The 19672-nt window shown below is 40.3% G+C and overlaps 1 protein-coding gene across 1 annotated transcript in view; it reads left to right on the top strand.

Annotated features, from left to right (window-relative positions):
- ATXN2 (ataxin 2) overlaps positions 1 to 19672 on the top strand; it is a gene marked incomplete in the record, with an annotated part of 1324939 nt that overhangs the window by 1160233 nt on the left and 145034 nt on the right.

Below are 19672 nucleotides of genomic sequence, written 5' to 3'. Positions count from 1 at the left end.
CATGATAATCTTTTATATGCAGAGAATGTCCATCAGTAATAGTGCATTGCCTGTTGTTGTTCCTTCCACATCTAATGTACAAGATATACCTGTGAATTTAAAAGATTTTATTGCTGATTCTATTCAGAAGGCTTTGTCTGCCATCCCGCCTTCTAATAAACGTAAAAGGTCTTTTACAACTTCTCATAAAGTTGATGAAATTTCAAATGACCGACAACATACTGAATTATCCTCCTCTGATGAGGATCTATCTGATTCAGAAGATCCTTCCTCAGATATTGACACTGACAAATCTACTTATTTATTTAAAATGGAGTAAATTTGTTCTTTGTTAAAGGAAGTGTTGATTACATTGGTTATTGAGGAAACTAGTCCTCTTGTTATTAAGGCTAGTCAACGTTTAAATTCTGTTTATAAACCTCCTGTGGTTACTCCAGAGGTTTTTCCAGTTCCTGGTGCTATTTATGATATAATTTCTAAGGAATGGAATAGGCCTGGTACTTCTTTTATTCCTTCTTCAAGGTTTAAAAAATTGTATCCTTTGCCAGCAGTTACATTGGAGTTTTGGGAAAAGATCCCCAAAGTTGATGAGGCTATTTCTACTCTTGCTAAACGTACTACTATTCCTATGGAATATAGTACTTCCTTTAAAGATCCTTTACATGGGAAACTTGAATCTTATCTAAAGAAAGCCTGTTTATATTCTTGTCATCTTCTCAGGCCTGCAATTTCTTTGGCTGATGTTGCAGCTGCATCAACTTTTTGGTTGGAAAATTTAGCGCAACAAGAAATGGATTCTGATTTGTCTAGCATTGTTCGCTTGCTTCAACATGCTAATCATTTTATTTGTGATGCCATTTTTGATATCAAAATTGATGTTAAATCTATGTCTTTAGCTATTTTAGCTAGAAGAGCTTTGTTGCTTAAATCTTTGAAGGCTGATATGACTTTTAAGTCCAGATTGCTATCTCTTTCTTTCCAAAGTAATAAGTTATTTGGTTCTTAGTTGGATTCCATTATTTCAACTGCCACTGGGGGGAAGGGAGTTTTTTTGCCTCAGGATAAAAGGCCTAAGAGTAAATCTAAAGCTTCTAATCGTTTTCGTTCCTTTCGACAAATTAAGGAACAGAAACCAAATCCTTCCCCCAAGGAATCTGTTTCCAATTGGAAACATTTTTCAAATTGAAATAAATCCAAGCCATTTAAGAAACCAAAGTCAGCCCCCAAGTCCGCATGAAGGTGCGGCCCTCATTCCAGCTCAGCTGGTAGGGTGCAGATTAAGATTTTTCAAGGATGTTTGGACAAATTCTGTCCAAAATCAATGGATTCTGAGTATTGTCTCTCAGGGGATATTTTCTCTCACGCATCCCAGCAAATCCAGTAAAGGCTCAGGCTTTCCTGAAGTGTGTTTCAGACCTGGAGCTGGGTAATCATGCCAGTTCCGTTATCAGGAACAGGGTCTGGGGTTTTATTCAAATCTATTCATTGTCCCAAAGAAAATTCATTCAGACCAGTTCTGGAGCTGAAAATTTTGAATCATTATGTAAGAGTACCAACTTTCAAAATGGTGACTATAAGGACTATTCTGTCTTTTGTTCAGCAAGGGCATTATATGTCCACAATAGACTTACAGGATGCATATCTTCATATTCCGATTCATACAGATCATTATCAGTTTCTGAGATTCTCTTTTCTAGACAAGCATTACCAATTTGTTGCTCTTCCTTTTGGCCTAGCGACAGCTCCAAGAATTTTTTCAAAGGTTCTCGGTGCCCTACTCTCTGTAATCAGAGAACAGGGTATTGCAGTGTTTCCTTATTTGGACGATATCTTGTTACTAGCTCAGTCTTTACATTCTGCAGAATCTCACATGAATCAACTAGTGTTGTTTCTTCAAAGACATGGTTGGAGGATCAATTTACCAAAAAGTTCCTTGATTCCTCAGACAAGGGTCACCTTTTTAGGTTTCCAGATAGATTCAATGTCCATGACTCTGTCTCTAACAGACAAGAGACGATTAAAATTGGTTTCAGCTTGTCGGAAACCTTCAGTCTCAATCATTCCCTTCAGTAGCTATGTGCATTGAAGTTTTAGGTCTCATGACTGCAGCATCGGAAGCGATCCCCTTTGCTTGTTTTCATATGAGACCTCTCCAGCTTTGTATGCTGAATCAATGGTGCAGGGATTATACAAGGATATCACAATTAATATCCTTAAATCCCAATGTTCAACTATCTCTGACTTGGTGGTTAGATCACCATCGTATAGTTCTAGGGGCCTCTTTTATTCATCCAACCTAGACTGTGATCACAACAGATGCAAGTCTTTCAGGTTGGGGAGCTGTTTGGGGATCTCTGACAGCACAAGGGGTTTGGAAATCTCAAGAGGCGAGATTACCAATCAATATTTTGGAACTCCGTGCAATTTTCAGGGCTCTTCAGATTTGGCCTCTACTGAAAAGAGAACTGTTCATTTGTTTTCAGACAGACAATATCACAACTGTGGCATATGTCAATCATCAGGGTGGGACTCACAGTCCCCTAGCTATGAAAGAAGTATCTTGGATACTTTCTTGAGCGGAATCCAGCTCTTGTCTAATTTCTGCGGTACATATCCCAGGTGTAGACAATTGGGAAGCGGATTATCTCAGCCGTCAGACTTTACATCCGGGGGAGTGGTCCCTCCATCCAGATGTGTTTTCTCAGATTGTTCAGATGTGGGGTCTTCAGAAATAGATCTGATGGCTTCTCATCTAAATAAGAAACTTCCCAGGTACCTGTCCAGGGATCTTCAGGTGGAAGCAGTGGATGCGTTGGCAATTCCTTGGTGTTACCAACCTGCCTATATTTCTTTCATGTAATTAGCAAGAGTCCATGAGCTAGTGACGTATGGGATATACATTCCTACCAGGAGGGGCAAAGTTTCCCAAACCTCAAAATGCCTATAAATACACCCCTCACCACACCCACAAATCAGTTTTACAAACTTTGCCTCCTATGGAGGTGGTGAAGTAAGTTTGTGCTAGATTCTACGTTGATATGCGCTCCGCAACAGGTTGGAGCCCGGTTTTCCTCTCAGCGTGCAGTGAATGTCAGAGGGATGTGAGGAGAGTATTGCCTATTTGAATGCAATGATCTCCTTCTACGGGGTCTAATTTCATAGGTTCTCTGTTATCGGTCGTAGAGATTCATCTCTTACCTCCCTTTTCAGATCGACGATATACTCTTATATATATACCATTACCTCTGCTGATTTTCGTTTCAGTACTGGTTTGGCTTTCTACAACATGTAGACGAGTGTCCTGGGGTAAGTAAGTCTTATTTTCTGTGACACTCTAAGCTATGGTTGGGCGCTTTTTTATAAAATTCTAAATATATGTATTCAAACATTTATTTGCCTTGACTCAGGATGTTCAACATTCCTTATTTTCAGACAGTCGGTTTCATATTTGGGATAATGCATTTGAATCAATCATTTTTTCTTACCTTAAAAAATTTGACTTTTTCCCTGTGGGCTGTTAGGCTCGCGGGGGCTGAAAATGCTTCATTTTATTGCGTCATTCTTGGCGCAGACTTTTTTGGCGCAAAAAATCTTTTCTGTTTCCGGCGTCATACGTGTCGCCGGAAGTTGCGTCATTTTTTGACGTTCTTTTGCGCCAAAAGTGTCGGCGTTCCGGATGTGGCGTCATTTTTGGTCGCCAAAAGCATTTAGGCGCCAAATAATGTGGGCGTCTTTTTTGGCGCGAAAAAATATGGGCGTCACTTTTGTCTCCACATTATTTAAGTCTCATTGATTTTTTGCTTCTGGTTGCTAGAAGCTTATTCACTGGCATTTTTTTCCCATTCCTGAAACTGTCATTTAAGGAATTTGATCAATTTTGCTTTATATGTTGTTTTTTCTATTACATATTGCAAGATGTCCCACGTTGAAGCTGAGTCAAAAGATACTTCTGGAATATCCCTGCCTGGGGCTGGAGCTACCAAAGCTAAGTGTATCTACTGTAAACTTATGGTATCTGTTCCTCCAGCTGTTGTTTGTACTGTTTTGTCATGACAAACTGTTTATGCAGATAATATTTCTTTTAAGTACTGTTACATTACCTGTTGCTGTTCTGTCAACATCTAATACTCAGAGTGTTCCTGATAACATAAGAGATTTTGTTTTTAAATCCATTAAGAAGGCTATGTCTGTTATTCCTCCTTCTAGTAAATGTAAAAAGTCTTTTAAAACTTCTCATTTTTCAGATGAATTTTTAAATGAACATCATCATTCTGATTCTGATAATGGTTCAGAGGATTCTGTCTCAGAGGTTGATGCTGATAAATCTTCATATTTATTTAAAATGAAATTTATTCGTTCTTTACTTAAAGTTTTTCCTGTCCCTAGTGCTATTTCTGAAGTAATTTCCAGGGAATGGAATAATTTGGGTAATTCATTTACTCCTTCTAAACGTTTTAAGCAATTATATCCTGTGCCATCTGACAGATTAGAGTTTTGGGACAAAATCCCTAAAGTTGATGGGGCTGTCTCTACTCTTGTTAAGCGTACTATTCCTACGGCAGATGGTACTTCCTTAAGGATCCTTTAGATAGGAAAATTGAATCCTTTCTAAGAAAAGCTTACTTGTGTTCAGGTAATCTTCTTAGACCTGCTATATCTTTAGCGGATGTTGCTGCAGCTTCATCTTTTGGTTAGAAGTTTTAGCGCAACAAGTAACAGATCATAATTCTCATAGCATTTTTATTCTTCAGCATGCTAATATTTTTATTTGTAATGCCATCTTTGATATCATTAGAGTTGATGTCAGGTATATGTCTCTAGCTATTTTAGCTAGAAGAGCTTTATGGCTTAAGACTTTGAATGCTGTTATGTCTTCTAAGTCTACTCTGCTTTCCCTTTCTTTCCAGGGTAATGATCGTTTTCATTCCTTTTGTCACAACAAGGAACAAAAACCTGATCCTTCATCCTCAGGAGCGGTATCAGTTTGGAAACCATCTCCAGTCTGGAATAAATCCAAGCCTTTTAGAAAATCAAAGCCAGCTCCTAAGTCCACACGAAGGTGCGGCCCTCATTCCAGCTCAGCTGGTAGGGGGCAGATTACGTTTTTTCTAAGAAATTTGGATCAATTCAGTTCACAATCTTTGGATTCAGAACATTGTTTCAGAAGGGTACAGAATTGGCTTCAAGATAAGGCCTCCTGCAAAGAGATTTTTTCTTTCCCGTGTCCCAGTAAACCCAGCGAAGGCTCAAGCATTTCTGAAATGTGTTTCAGATCTAGAGTTGACTGGAGTAATTTTGCCAGTTCCAGTTCTGGAACAGGGACTGGGGTTTTATTCTAATCTCTTCATTGTACCAAAGAAGGAAAATTCCTTCAGACCAGTTCTGGATCTAAAAATATTGAATCGTTATGTAAGGATACCAACATTCAAAATGGTAACTGTAAGGACTATTCTGCCTTTTGTTCAACAAGGGCATTATATGTCTACTATAGATTTACAGGATGCATATCTGCATATTCCGATTCATCCAGATCACTATCAGTTTCTGAGATTCTCTTTCCTAGATAAGCATTACCAGTTTGTGGCTCTGCCGTTTGGCCTAGCTACAGCTCCAAGAATTTTTTACGAAGGTTCTCGGTGCCCTTCTGTCTGTAATCAGAGAACAGGGTATTGTGGTATTCCTTATTTGGACGATATCTTGGTACTTGCTCAGTCTTCATATTTAGCAGAATCTCATTCGAATCGACTTGTGTTGTTTCTTCAACATCATGGTTGGAGGATCAATTTACCAAAAAGTTCATTGATTCCTCAGACTTAGGTAACCTTTTTAGGTTTTCAGATAGATTCAGTATCCATGAGTCTATCTTTGATAGACATGAGACATCTAAAGTTGATATCAGCTTGTCGTAACCTTCAGTCACAATCTGTCCCTTCGGTAGCCTTATGCATGGAAATTCTAGGTCTTATGACTACGGCATCGGACGCGATCCCCTTTGCTCGTTTTCACATGCGGCCTCTTCAGCTCTGTATGCTGAACCAGTGGTGCAGGGATTACACAAAGATATCTCAATTAATATCTTTAAAACCGATTATACGACACTCTCTGACGTGGTGGACAGATCACCATCGTTTAGTTAAGGGGGCTTCTTTTGTTCTTCCGACCTGGACTGTAATTTCAACAGATGCAAGTCTTACAGGTTGGGGAGCTGTGTGGGGGTCTCTGACAGCACAAGGGGTTTGGGAATCTCAGGAGGTGAGATTACCGATCAATATTTTGGAACTCCGTGCAATTTTCAGAGCTCTTCAGTCTTGGCCTCTTCTGAAGAGAGAATCGTTCATTTGTTTTCAGACAGACAATGTCACAACTGTGGCATACATCAATCATCAAGGAGGGACTCACAGTCCTCTGGCTATGAAAGAAGTATCTCGAATTCTGGTTTGGGCGGAATCCAGCTCCTGTCTAATCTCTGCGGTTCATATTCCAGGAATAGACAATTGGGAAGCGGATTATCTCAGTCGCCAAACGTTGCATCCGGGCGAATGGTCTCTTCACCCAGAGGTATTTCTTCAGATTGTTCAAATGTGGGAACTTCCAGAAATAGATCTGATGGCTTCTCATCTAAACAAGAAACTTCCCAGGTATCTGTCCAGATCCCGGGATCCTCAGGCGGAGGCAGTGGATGCATTATCACTTCCTTGGAAGTATCATCCTGCCTATATATTTCCGCCTCTAGTTCTTCTTCCAAGAGTAATCTCCAAGATTCTGAAGGAATGCTCGTTTATTCTGCTGGTAGCTCCAGCATGGCCTCACAGGTTTTGGTATGCGGATCTTGTCCGGATGGCCTCTTGCCAACCGTGGACTCTTCCGTTAAGACCAGACCTTTTGTCTCAAGGTCCTTTTTTCCATCAGGATCTCAAATCCTTAAATTTAAAGGTATGGAGATTGAACGCTTGATTCTTGGTCAAAGAGGTTTCTCTGACTCTGTGATTAATACTATGTTACAGGCTCGTAAATCTGTATCTAGAGAGATATATTATAGAGTCTGGAAGACTTATATTTCTTGGTGTCTTTCTCATCATTTTTCCTGGCATTCTTTTAGAATTCCGAGAATTTTACAGTTTCTTCAGGATGGTTTAGATAAAGGTTTGTCCGCAAGTTCCTTGAAAGGTCAAATCTCTGCTCTTTCTGTTCTTTTTCACAGAAAGATTGCTAATCTTCCTGATATTCATTGTTTTGTACAAACCTTGGTTCGTATTAAACATGTCATTAAGTCAATTTCTCCTCCTTGGAGTTTGAATTTGGTTCTGGGGGCTCTTCAAGCTCCTCCGTTTGAACCTATGCATTCATTAGACATTAAATTACTTTCTTGGAAAGTTTTGTTCCTTTTGGCCATCTCTTCTGCCAGAAGAGTCTCTGAATTGTCTGCTCTTTCTTGTGAGTCTCCTTTTCTGATTTTTCATCAGGATAAGGCAGTGTTGCGAACTTCTTTTGAATTTTTACCTAAGGTTGTGAATTCCAACAACATTAGTAGAGAAATTGTAGTTCCTTCATTATGCCCTAATCCTAAGAATTCTAAGGAGAAATCATTGCATTCTTTGGATGTTGTTAGAGTTTTGAAATATTATTTTGAAGCTACTAAGACTTTCCGAAAGACTTCTAGTCTATTTGTCATCTTTTCCGGTTCTAGAAAAGGCCAGAAAGCTTCTGCCATTTCTTTGGCATCTTGGTTGAAATCTTTAATTCATCATGCCTATGTTGAGTCGGGTATAACTCCGCCTCAGAGGATTACAGCTCATTCTACTAGGTCAGTTTCTACTTCCTGGGCGTTTAGGAATGAAGCTTCGGTTGATCAAATTTGCAAAGCAGCAACTTGGTCTTCTTTGCATACTTTTACTAAATTCTACCATTTTGATGTGTTTTCTTCTTCTGAAGCAGTTTTTGGTAGAAAAGTATTTCAGGCAGCTGTTTCAGTTTGAATCTTCTGCTTATGTTTTCATTTAAACTTTATTTTGGGTGTGGATTATTTTCAGCAGGAATTGGCTGTCTTTATTTTATCCCTCCCTCTCTAGTGACTCTTGCGTGGAAAGATCCACATCTTGGGTAGTCATTATTCCATACGTCACTAGCTCATGGACTCTTGCTAATTACATGAAAGAAAACCTAATTTATGTAAGAACTTACCTGATAAATTCATTTCTTTCATATTAGCAATAGTCCATGAGGCCCACCCTTTTTTGTGGTGGTTATGATTTTTTTGTATAAAGCACAATTATTCCAATTCCTTATTTTTTATGCTTTTGCACTTTTTTCTTATCACCCCACTTCTTGGCTATTCGTTAAACTGATTTGTGGGTGTGGTGAGGGGTGTATTTATAGGCATTTTGAGGTTTGCGAAACTTTGCCCCTCCTTGTAGGAATGTATATCCCATACGTCACTAGCTCATGGACTCTTGCTAATATGAAAGAAATGAATTTATCAGGTAAGTTCTTACATAAATTATGTTTTTCCCGCCTCTAGTAGTTCTTCCAAGAGTGATCTCCAAAATCATCATGGAACAATCGTTTGTGTTGCTGGTAGCTCCAGCATGGCCTTTTGGTATGCGGATCTTGTTCTGATGTCCAGTTGCCAACCTTGGCCACTTTCATTAAGGCCGGACCTTCTGTCTCGAGGTCCGTTTTTCCATCAGGATCTCAAATCATTAAATTTGAAGGTATGGAAATTGAACGCTTAGTCATAGAGGTTTCCCTGACTCAGTGATTAATACTATGTTACAGGCTCGTAAATCTGTTTCTAGAAAGATTTATCGAGTTTGGAAGAATTATATTTCATTGTGTTCTTCTCATAAATTCTCCTGGCATTCTTTTAGAATTCCTAGAATTTGAAAGTTTCTTCAGGATGGTTTGGATAAGGGTTTGTCTGCAAGTTCCTTGAAGGGACAAATCTCTGCTCTTTCTGTCTTATTTCACAGAAAGACTGCTAAGCTTTCTGATTTGCTTTGGTTCGTATCAAGCCTGTCATTAAATCAATCTCTCCTCCTTGGAGTCTTAATTTGGTTTTGAAGGTCTTACAGGCTCCTCCATTTGAGCCTATGCATTCTTTGGACATAAAACTACTTTCTTGGAAAGTGTTGTTCCTTTTGGCCATCTCTTCTGCTAGAAGAGTTTCTGAATTATCTGCTCTTTCTTGTGAATCTCCTTTTCTGAGTTTCCATCAGGATAAGGCAGTCTTGCAGACTTCATTTAAATTCTTACCTAAGGTTGTAAATTCTAACAACATTAATCGAGAAATTGTTGTCCCTTTCTTGTGTCCTAATCCTAAGAATTATTTGGAGAAATCCTTACATTCTTTGGATGTGGTAAGAGCTTTGATATATTATGTTGAAGCTACTAAAGATTTCAGGAAGACTTCTAGTCTATTTGTTCTCTTTTCTGGTTCTAGGAAAGGTCAGAAGGCTTCTGCCGTTTCCTTGGCATCATGGCTAAAGCTTTTGATTAATCAAGCTTATTTGGAGTCGGGTCAGGCCCCGCCTCAGAGAATTACAGCTCATTCTACTAGATCAGTCTCCACTTCGTGGGATTTTAAGAATGAAGCTTCAGTTGATCAGATTTGCAAAGCAGCAACTTGGTCTTCTTTGCATACATTTACTAAATTCTACCGTTTTAATGTATTCGCTTCTTCGGAAGCCGTTTTTGGTAGAAAAGTTCTTCAGGCAGCTTTTTCAGTTTGATTCTTCTGCTTATATTTTAAGTTTTTTCTTTCATTCATGAGAATAAAACGTATATTTTGGGTTGACTATTAAAAAGTCTCTAGTGACTCTTGCGTGGAGTTCCACATCTTTGGTATTGCTATCCCATACCTCACTAGCTCATAGACTCTTGCCAATTACATGAAAGAAAACATAATTTATGTAAGAACTTGCCTGATAAATTAATTTATTTCATATTGGCAAGAGTCCATGAGGCCCACCCTTTTTATGGCGGTTATGATTTTTTTGTATAAAGTACAATTATTTGCAAATTCCTTTGTTGATGCTTTTTACTCCTTTCTTTATCACCCCACTGCTTGGCTATTCGTTAAACTGAATTGTGGGTGTGGTGAGGGGTGTATTTATAGGCATTTTGAGGTTTTGGAAACTTTGCCCCTCCTGGTAGGATTGTATATCCCATACGTCACTAGCTCATATGTCACTAGCTCATGGACTCTTGCCATTATGAAATAAATAAATTTATCAGGTAAGTTCTTACATAAATTATGTTTTTTCATCCTAATAAGGTGGTTCTACGTACTAAATTAGGTTTCCTACCTAAGGTTGTTTCTAACAAGAATTTTAATTAGGAGATTGTGGTTCCTTCTTTGTGTCCTAATCCTCCTCCTCCTAAGGAGCGTTTGTTGCACAACCTAGATGTTGTTCGTGCTTTGAAGTTTTATCTTCAGGCGACTAAGGACTTTCGTCAGTCTTCTGCTTTGTTTGTTTTTCTGGGAAGCGCAAGGGTCAGAAAGCTATGGCTACTTCTCTTTAGCTAAGGAGTATTATTCGTTTGGCCTATGAGACTGCTGGACAGCAACCTCCTGAGAGAATGCCTGCTCATTCCACGAGGGCTGTTTCTCTTGTTAAGTGTAGTCAGTCCACGGGTCATCCATTACTTAAGGAAAATATCTCTTCCTAACAGGAAGCTGCAAGAGGATCACCCAGCAGAGCTGCTATATAGCTCCTCCCCTCACGTCATATTCAGTCATTCTCTTGCAGCCTAACTAAGATAGGTCGCTGTGAGAGGTCTGTGGTGTTTTTTAACTTAGTTTATTTCTACAATCAAAAGTTTGTTATTTTAAATGGCACCGAGTGTGCTGTTTATTCTCAGGCAGCATTAGAAGAAGAATCTGCCTGCGTTTTCTATGATCTTAGCAGACGTAACTAAGATCCACTGGCTGTTCTCATCTGAGGAGTGAGGTAACTTCAGAGAAGGGGAATAGCATGCAGGGCCCCCCTGCAAAAGAGGTATGTGCAGTAAATTATTTTTCTGAGGAATGGAATTGACTGAGGAAATACTGCTGATACCAATGTAAAGTAAGTTCAGCCTTAAATGCAGTGATAGCGACTGGTATTAGGCTGATGAGTGTGTGTACACTGAATGTATTTTTCTAAGGAATGGAATTGACTCTGAAAATACTGTTAATACTGAAATAATGTATGAGCCTTAACTGCAGTAAAAGCGACTGGTAGCAGGCTTATTAATAACAATTCATAACTTTTCAAATGTATGTTTAAAACGTTTACTGGCATGTTAATCGTTTTTTGTGAGGTACTTGGTGATAAAACTTATTGGGGCATGATTTTTACCACATGGCCATCTTGTTTTCTGCATAGAAACAGTTTTCTGAGCTTCCCCACTGTTGTAATATGAGTGGGAGGGGCCTATTTTAGCGCTTTTTTGCACAGTAAAAATTCAGTCACAATCTGTCTACTTCATCCTCCATGATCCAGATCGTCTCTAGAGAGCTCAGGGGTCTTCAAAATTAATTTTGAGGGAGGTAATCAGTCACAGCAGACCTGTGACAGTGTGTTTTGACTGTGAGAAAAACGTTAATTATTAAATTGTTAATCCGTTTTTGGGTATTAAGGGGTTAATCATCCATTTGCTGGTGGGTGCAATCCTTTGCTAACTTAATACATTTACTGTGAAAAATTGGTTGCTATAACTATTTTGGTTCATTGTTATTTCAACTGTGACAGCTTTTTGTGCTTCTTAAAGGCACAGTAGCATTTTTTATTGCTTGTAAATTTATTTAGAAAAGTATTTCCAAGCTTGCTAGTCTCATTGCTAGTCTGTTTAAACATGTCTGACACAGATGAATCTCTTTGTTCACTATGTTTAAAGGCCAATGTGGAGCCCAATAGAAATTTATGTACTAATTGCATTGATGCTACTTTAAATAAAAGTCAATCTTTATATGTAAAGAAATTATCACCAGACGACGAGGGGGAAGTTATGCCGACTAACTCCCCTCACGTGTCAGTACCTTCGCCTCCCGCTCAGGAGGTGCGTGATTTTGTGGCACCAAGTACATCAGGGAGGCCCTTACAAATCACTTTGCAAGCCATGGCTACTGTTATGACAGAAGTATTATCTAAATTGCCAGAATTAAGAGGCAAGCGCGATAGCTCTGGGTTAAGGACAGAGCGCGCGGATGAGGTGAGAGCCATGTCAGATACTGCGTCACAGTTTGCAGAACGTGAAGACGGAGAGCTTCATTCTGTGGGTGACGGATCTGATCCAGGGAGACTGGATTCAGAGATTTCTAATTTTAAATTTAAGCTTGAGAACCTCCGCATATTGCTAGGGGAGGTATTAGCGGCTCTGAATGATTGTAACACGGTTGCAATTCCAGAAAAATTATGTAGGTTGGATAAATACTATGAGGTACCGGTGTGTACTGACGTGTTTCCTATACCTAAAAGGCTTACAGAGATTATTAGCAAGGAGTGGGATAGACCTGGTGTGCCCTTTTCCCCTCCTCCCATATTTAGGAAAATGTTTCCTATAGACGCCACCACACGAGACTTATGGCAGACGGTCCCTAAGGTGGAGGGAGCAGTTTCTACTTTAGCTAAGTGTACCACTATCCCGGTGGAGGATAGTTGTGCCTTTTCAGATCCAATGGATAAGAAATTAGAGGGTTACCTTGAGAAAATGTTTGTTAAACAAGGTTTTATCTTACAGCCCCTTGCATGCATTGCGCCTGTCACTGCTGCGGCGGCATTCTGGTTTGAGTCTCTGGAAGAGGCCATTCGCACAGCTCCATTGGATGAAATTATGAACAAGCTTAAAGCACTTAAGCTAGCTAACGCATTTGTTTCTGATGCCGTCGTACATTTAACTAAACTTACGGCTAAGAACTCCGGATTCGCCATCCAAGCGCGCAGAGCGCTATGGCTTAAATCCTGGTCAGCTGACGTGACTTCTAAATCTAAATTGCTTAATATTCCTTTCAAAGGGCAGACCTTATTCGGGCCCGGCTTGAAAGAAATTATAGCTGACATTACGGGAGGTAAGGGCCATGCTCTACCTCAGGACAGGGCCAAATCAAAGGCCAAACAGTCTAATTTTCGTGCCTTTCGTAACTTCAAGGCTGGAGCAGCATCAACTTCCTCCGCTCCAAAACAGGAAGGAGCTGTTGCTCGTTACAGGCAGGGCTGGAAAGTTAACCAGTCCTGGAACAAGGGCAAGCAGGCCAAGAAACCTGCTGCTGCCCCCAAGACAGCATGAAGAGAGGGCCCCCTATCCGGAAACGGATCTAGTGGGGGGCAGACTTTCTCTCTTCGCCCAGGCTTGGGCAAGAGATGTCCAGGATCCCTGGGCGTTGGAGATCATATCTCAGGGATATCTCCTGGACTTCAAAACTTCTCCTCCACGAGGGAGTTTTCATCTTTCAAGGTTATCAGCAAACCAAATAAAGAAAGAGGCGTTTCTACGCTGTGTACAAGACCTTTTACTAATGGGGGTGATCCACCCAGTTCTGCGGATGGAACACGGGCAGGGATTCTATTCAAATCTATTTGTGGTTCCCAAGAAAGAGGGAACCTTCAGACCAATCTTGGACTTAAAGATCCTAAACAAATTTCTAAGAGTTCCATCATTCAAAATGGAAACTATTCGAACCATCCTTCCCATGATCCAAGAGGGTCAGTACATGACCACAGTGGACTTAAAGGATGCCTACCTTCACATACCGATTCACAAGGATCATTATCGGTACCTAAGATTTGCTTTCCTAGACAGGCATTACCAGTTTGTAGCTCTTCCCTTCGGATTAGCTACGGCCCCAAGAATCTTTACAAAAGTTCTGGGCTCACTTCTGGCGATACTAAGACCGCGAGGCATAGCGGTGACTCCGTACCTAGACGACATTCTGATACAAGCGTCAAGTTTTCAAACTGCCAAGTCTCATACAGAGATAGTTCTGGCATTTCTGAGGTCGCATGGGTGGAAGGTGAACGTGGAAAAGAGTTCTCTATTACCACTTACAAGAGTTCCCTTTCTAGGGACTCTTATAGATTCTGTAGAGATGAAAATTTACCTGACAGAGGCCAGGTTATCAAAACTTCTAAATGCTTGCCGTGTCCTTCATTCCATTCCACACCCGTCAGTAGCTCAGTGCATGGAAGTAATCGGCTTAATGGTAGCGGCAATGGACATAGTACCATTTGCGCGCCTGCATCTCAGACCGCTGCAATTGTGCATGCTAAGTCAGTGGAACGGGGATTACTCATATTTGTCCCCCCTACTAAGTCTGGATCAAGAGACCAGAGATTCTCTTCTATGGTGGCTTTCTCGGCCACATCTGTCCAAGGGGATGACCTTTCGCAGGCCAGATTGTCACAACAGACGCCAGCCTTCTAGGCTGGGGCGCAGTCTGGAACTCCCTGAAAGCTCAGGGATTATGGACTCAGGAGGAGAAACTCCTCCCAATAAATATTCTGGAATTAAGAGCAATATTCAATGCTCTCCTAGCTTGGCCTCAGTTAGCAACTCTGAGGTTCATCAGATTTCAGTCGGACAACATCACGACTGTGGCTTACATCAACCATCAAGGGGGAACCAGAAGTTCCCTAGCGATGTTGGAAGTCTCAAAGATAATTTGCTGGGCAGAGTCTCACTCTTGCCACCTGTCAGCGATTTACATCCCAGGCGTAGAGAACTGGGAGGCGGATTTTCTAAGTCGCCAGACTTTTCATCCGGGGGAGTGGGAACTTTATCCGGAGGTCTTTGCTCAACTGATTCATCGTTGGGGCAAACCAGATATGGATCTCATGGCGTCTCGCCAGAACGCCAAGCTTCCTTGTTAAGGATCCAGGTCCAGGGACCCGGGAGCGGTGCTGATAGATGCTCTGACAGCCCCTTGGGTCTTCAACATGGCTTATGTGTTTCCACCATTCCCGATGCTTCCTCGTTTGATTGCCAAGATCAAACAGGAGAGAGCTTCGGTGATTCTGATAGCGCCTGCGTGGCCACGCAGGACCTGGTATGCAGATCTAGTGGACATGTCGTCCTGTCCACCGTGGTCTCTGCCTCTGAGACAGGACCTTCTAATTCAGGGTCCTTTCAAACATCCAAATCTAATTTCTCTGAGGCTGACTGCATGGAGATTGAACGCTTGATTCTATCAAAGCGTGGCTTCTCGGAGTCGGTTATTGATACCTTAATACAGGCTAGGAAGCCTGTTACCAGAAAAATTTACCATAAGATATGGCGTAAATATTTATATTGGTGCGAATCCAAGAGTTACTCATGGAGTAAGGTTAGGATTCCTAGGATATTGTCCTTTCTACAAGAGGGTTTAGAAAAGGTCTTATCTGCTAGTTCGTTAAAGGGACAGATTTCTGCTCTGTCTATTCTTCTACACAAACGTCTGGCTGAATTTCCAGACGTTCAGGCTCTAACTAGGATTAAGCCTGTGTTTAAGACTGTTGCTCCGCCGTGGAGCTTAAACTTAGTTCTTAATGTTCTTCAAGGCATTCCATTTGAACCCCTTCATTCCATTGATATCAAGCTGTTATCCTGGAAGGTTTTGTTTTTGATGGCTATTTCCTCGGCTCGAAGAGTCTCTGAGTTATCTGCCTTACATTGTGATTCTCCTTATCTGATTTTTCATTCAGACAAGGTAGTTCTGCGTACTAAACCTGGGTTCTTACCTAAGGTAGTTACTAACAGGAATATCAATCAAGAGATTGTTGTTCCGTCACTGTGTCCTAACTCTTCTTCAAAGAAGGAACGACTTTTGCATAATTTGGACGTAGTCCGTGCCCTGAAGTTCTATTTGCAGGCAACTAAAGATTTTCGTCAAACTTCTTCCCTGTTTGTCGTTTACTTTGGACAGAGAAGAGGTCAAAAGGCTTTGGCTACCTCTCTCTCTTTCTGGCTTCGTAGCATAATACGTTTAGCCTATGAGACTGCTGGACAGCAGCCTCCTGAAAGGATTACAGCTCATTCTATTAGAGCTGTGGCTTCCACCTGGGCCTTTAAAAATGAGGCCTCTGTTGAACAGATTTGCAAGGCTGCGACTTGGTCTTCGCTTCACACCTTTTCAAAATTTTACAAATTTGACACTTTTGCTTCTTCGGAGGCTATTTTTGGGAGAAAGGTACTTCAGGCAGTGGTTCCTTCTGTTTAATGTTCCTGCCTTGTCCCTCCCTTCATCCGTGTACTTTAGCTTTGGTATTGGTATTCCATAAGTAATGGATGACCCGTGGACTGACTACACTTAACAAGAGAAAACATAATTTATGCTTACCTGATAAATTTATTTCTCTTGTAGTGTAGTCAGTCCACGGCCCGCCCTGTCTTTAAGGCAGACCTAAATTTTAATTAAACTCCAGTCACCACTGCACCCTATGGTTTCTCCTTTCTCGTCTGCTTTGGTCGAATGACTGAATATGACATGTGAGGGTAGGAGCTATATAGCAGCTCTGCTGGGTGATCCTCTTGCAGCTTCCTGTTAGGAAGAGATATATTCCATAAGTAATGGATGACCCGTGGACTGACTACACTACAAGAGAAATAAATTTATCAGGTAAGCATAAATTATGTTTTCTTCTTCCTGGGCATTTAAAAATTAAGCTTCTATGTAACAGATTTGCAAGGCTGCAACTTGGTCCTCTTTGCATACTTTTTCAAAATTTTATAAATTTTATACTTTTGCCTCGGCTGAGGCTTCTTTCGGGAGAAGGGTTCTTCAGACAGTGGTGCCTTCTGTTTAGGTCTACCTGTCTTGTCCCTCCCTTATCATCTGTGTCCTCTAGCTTGGGTATTGATTCCCACTAGTAATTAATGATTCCGTGGACTCACCATATCTTAGGAAAGAACATAATTTATGCTTGCATGATAAATTTATTTATTTCCGGATATGGTGAGTCCATTGCCCACCCTTTTTTTTAAGATAGCTATTTTTTCTAAAACATCATGCACCTCTACACTTTTGTGTTATCTTCTTTTTCCATTTTTCCTTTGGCCGAATGACGTGATTATGGGTAAGGAAAGTGACATATATAGCAGCTTTACTGTAGTGCTCTTTGCCTCCTCCTGCTGGCTAGGAGTGATATTCCCACTAGTAATCGATGATTCTGTGAACTCACTATATACGGAAAGAAATACATTTATCAGGTAAAACAAAATGGAAAACATTTTGGCACGAAAGTCCTTCATGTTGCAGTTTCTGGCAAATAGAAACTGCCTTATTATTGCCCCACCCTTTCCTTGTCAAAGCTTGGGTATTAAAGGGATAGTCTAGTCAAAATTAAACTTTCATGATTCAGATAGGGCATGCAATTGTAAACAACTTTCCAATTTACTTTTATCAAGTTTGCTTTGTTACCTTGGTGGTATTTTTGAAAAGCCAAACCTAGGTAGGCTCAAACCGATTTCTAAAACCGTTGAAAATCGCCTCTTCGCTCAGAGCATTTTGAAAGTTTTTCACAGTTAGACAGTGCTAGTTCATGTGTTTCATATAGATAACATTGTTCTCACTCCCGTGGAGTTATTTAGGAGTCTGCACTGATTGGCTAAACTGCACGTCTGTCAAAAGCACTGAGATAAGGGGGAAGTCTGCAGAGGATAAGATACAAGGTAATCACAGAGGTAATAAGTGTATTAATATAACCGTGCTGGTTATGCAAAACTGGGCAATGGGTAATAAAGGAAATATCTATCTTTTTAAACATTCAAAATTCTAGAGTGGACTGTCCCTTTAAATCCCACACTTTAAAGCACATGAACTCTCACCATCAAATGAGAGAAAACAAAATGTATGCTTGCCAGATACATTTTTAACTTTCAGGATGGTGAGAGTCCAGGAGACCCCACCCTATTTATTTATTTTTGGCAGCAGTTTTTTTTTTTTACACCTCTATATGTAAACTCTGCTTTGTCTGTCATATATACTTTGCTTTGTCTTTCCTACCTGTCTGTTTCCTTTCTTCTGCTTGGCTATACATTAAACTGAGTAGTACAGAGAGGTGGGAAGGCTTAAAAGCTTTTGTTGTTTGCAGTTCTTTACCTCCTCCTAGTGCCGGGAATTCAATCCCACATGTCAAGGCTTGTCAACTCTCACCACACTGAAGGAAAAGAATGTATCAGGTAAGCATACATTTAGTTTTTAACCCCTTAGTAGCTGTGTTAATTAAAATTAGGTTGTTAGAACAGTTATATTTGCTTAAAGTGACAGTACACATTTTCTGCATACATTACAGGGATTTCAGCTTTTTTATTGTGTTATTACTATATCTGTTCCCCATCTGGGGTCAACTATTTGTCTTTATACTGTTCCTTTGCTTCTATCTGTCTTAGGTATTCAGCAACTTTCCTTGCTGTTTTCTCTATAAATCACCATTGAGCAAACTAGTGCAGCTCAGGTCTCTGACACCCCAAGGATATTCTGTGGGTCCAAAGCTCAGCTGTGTAACTGTTGTGCTGTCTTATCTCAAATGTTAGACACTGTGATGCTGCACTGCCCTTAATGCAGATTGTTCAGGGGGATTACAGTCCATCAAGGCTTTTTCCAGGGAAGTTTTACAGAACATTCCCCTAAATTTAAAGAATATATTAATTCTGCTAAACTTAGATGCATGCAAGGGGCTGAAGGTGATCCTTCACAAGGCTTCAGGTACATTTTTAGTTTTTATTTTAGAAATTTACATCTGATCCAGGGTTCACACACAGCTCTCGAGAGCTGATTCTGCTCAACCAAAGGAGTGCTTTATTCATGTCTCAATTTGCACTTTGTTACTCCTGTGTTGAACACAAGTTACTGATCAAGACAAATGAAAAGCAGTCTCTGAGCAGTTTTGACCTTAGTGCCTTTCTTCCATCTACATCCAACCCTTTGCATCTAAATGTAGCCACAATCTGCAAGTGCTATCCAGGCTCCTTAACCAAAAATGAACCAGCTCCTTAGCTTAGATTCCTGCTTTTTCAAATAAAGATAGCAAGAGAACAAATAAAAATTGATAATAGTAGTAAATTATAAAGTTGCTTAAAATTGCCTGCTCTATCTGAACAATGGAAGGAAAAAAATGGTTTTATTATCATTTTAATGTTGTCCAAAGACAAGACCTCATCTCCACCAGCTTCTATTTTATAAAACAACTTGTAGTATTCTGCAAACACATTTCTGATATCAGGCAGCAATAACAAATTATCTTGTTTGGCTAATAGTTTAGAGGGTTGCCTCTTATTACCTGCTTCAGGAAGTTATAACTTACTATACAATTGGGCCAAACACTTGTGCTGCCTATTCGATAAAAAGACCTCTTAAAGTGAAGGTAAACTTTGATTAATGAAAGCCCGTTTTTTAAAAATACTATTAAAAAAAACAGGGGCACTTTCTTTCATCAAAGTTTAGAAAGTAGCCATTTTCTTTTAAAAACTTACCTTTCTTCTTTTCACAGCCAGAGCAGCTTCCGCCACACGGAGATCCTCTCTTCACACGTCAGCAATGACTAATCCAGCTTCCTCCAATCACGGCTTTCCCCCCAGGGGAGTCATTGCATGAGGCAATGCCATGATTGGAGGAAGCCGGATTAGTCATTGCTGACGTGTGAAGAGAGGATCTCTGGGTGGGGGAAGCTGCTCTGGCTGTAAAAAGAAGAAAAGTAAGTTTTAAACAAAAATGGCTGCT

Source organism: Bombina bombina, chromosome 2, assembly GCF_027579735.1.
Source record: "Bombina bombina isolate aBomBom1 chromosome 2, aBomBom1.pri, whole genome shotgun sequence".
Classification (NCBI taxonomy): domain Eukaryota; kingdom Metazoa; phylum Chordata; class Amphibia; order Anura; family Bombinatoridae; genus Bombina; species Bombina bombina.
The sequence above is the reverse complement of the archived record's forward strand: the minus strand, read 5'-3'. Positions and strand labels throughout refer to the sequence as shown.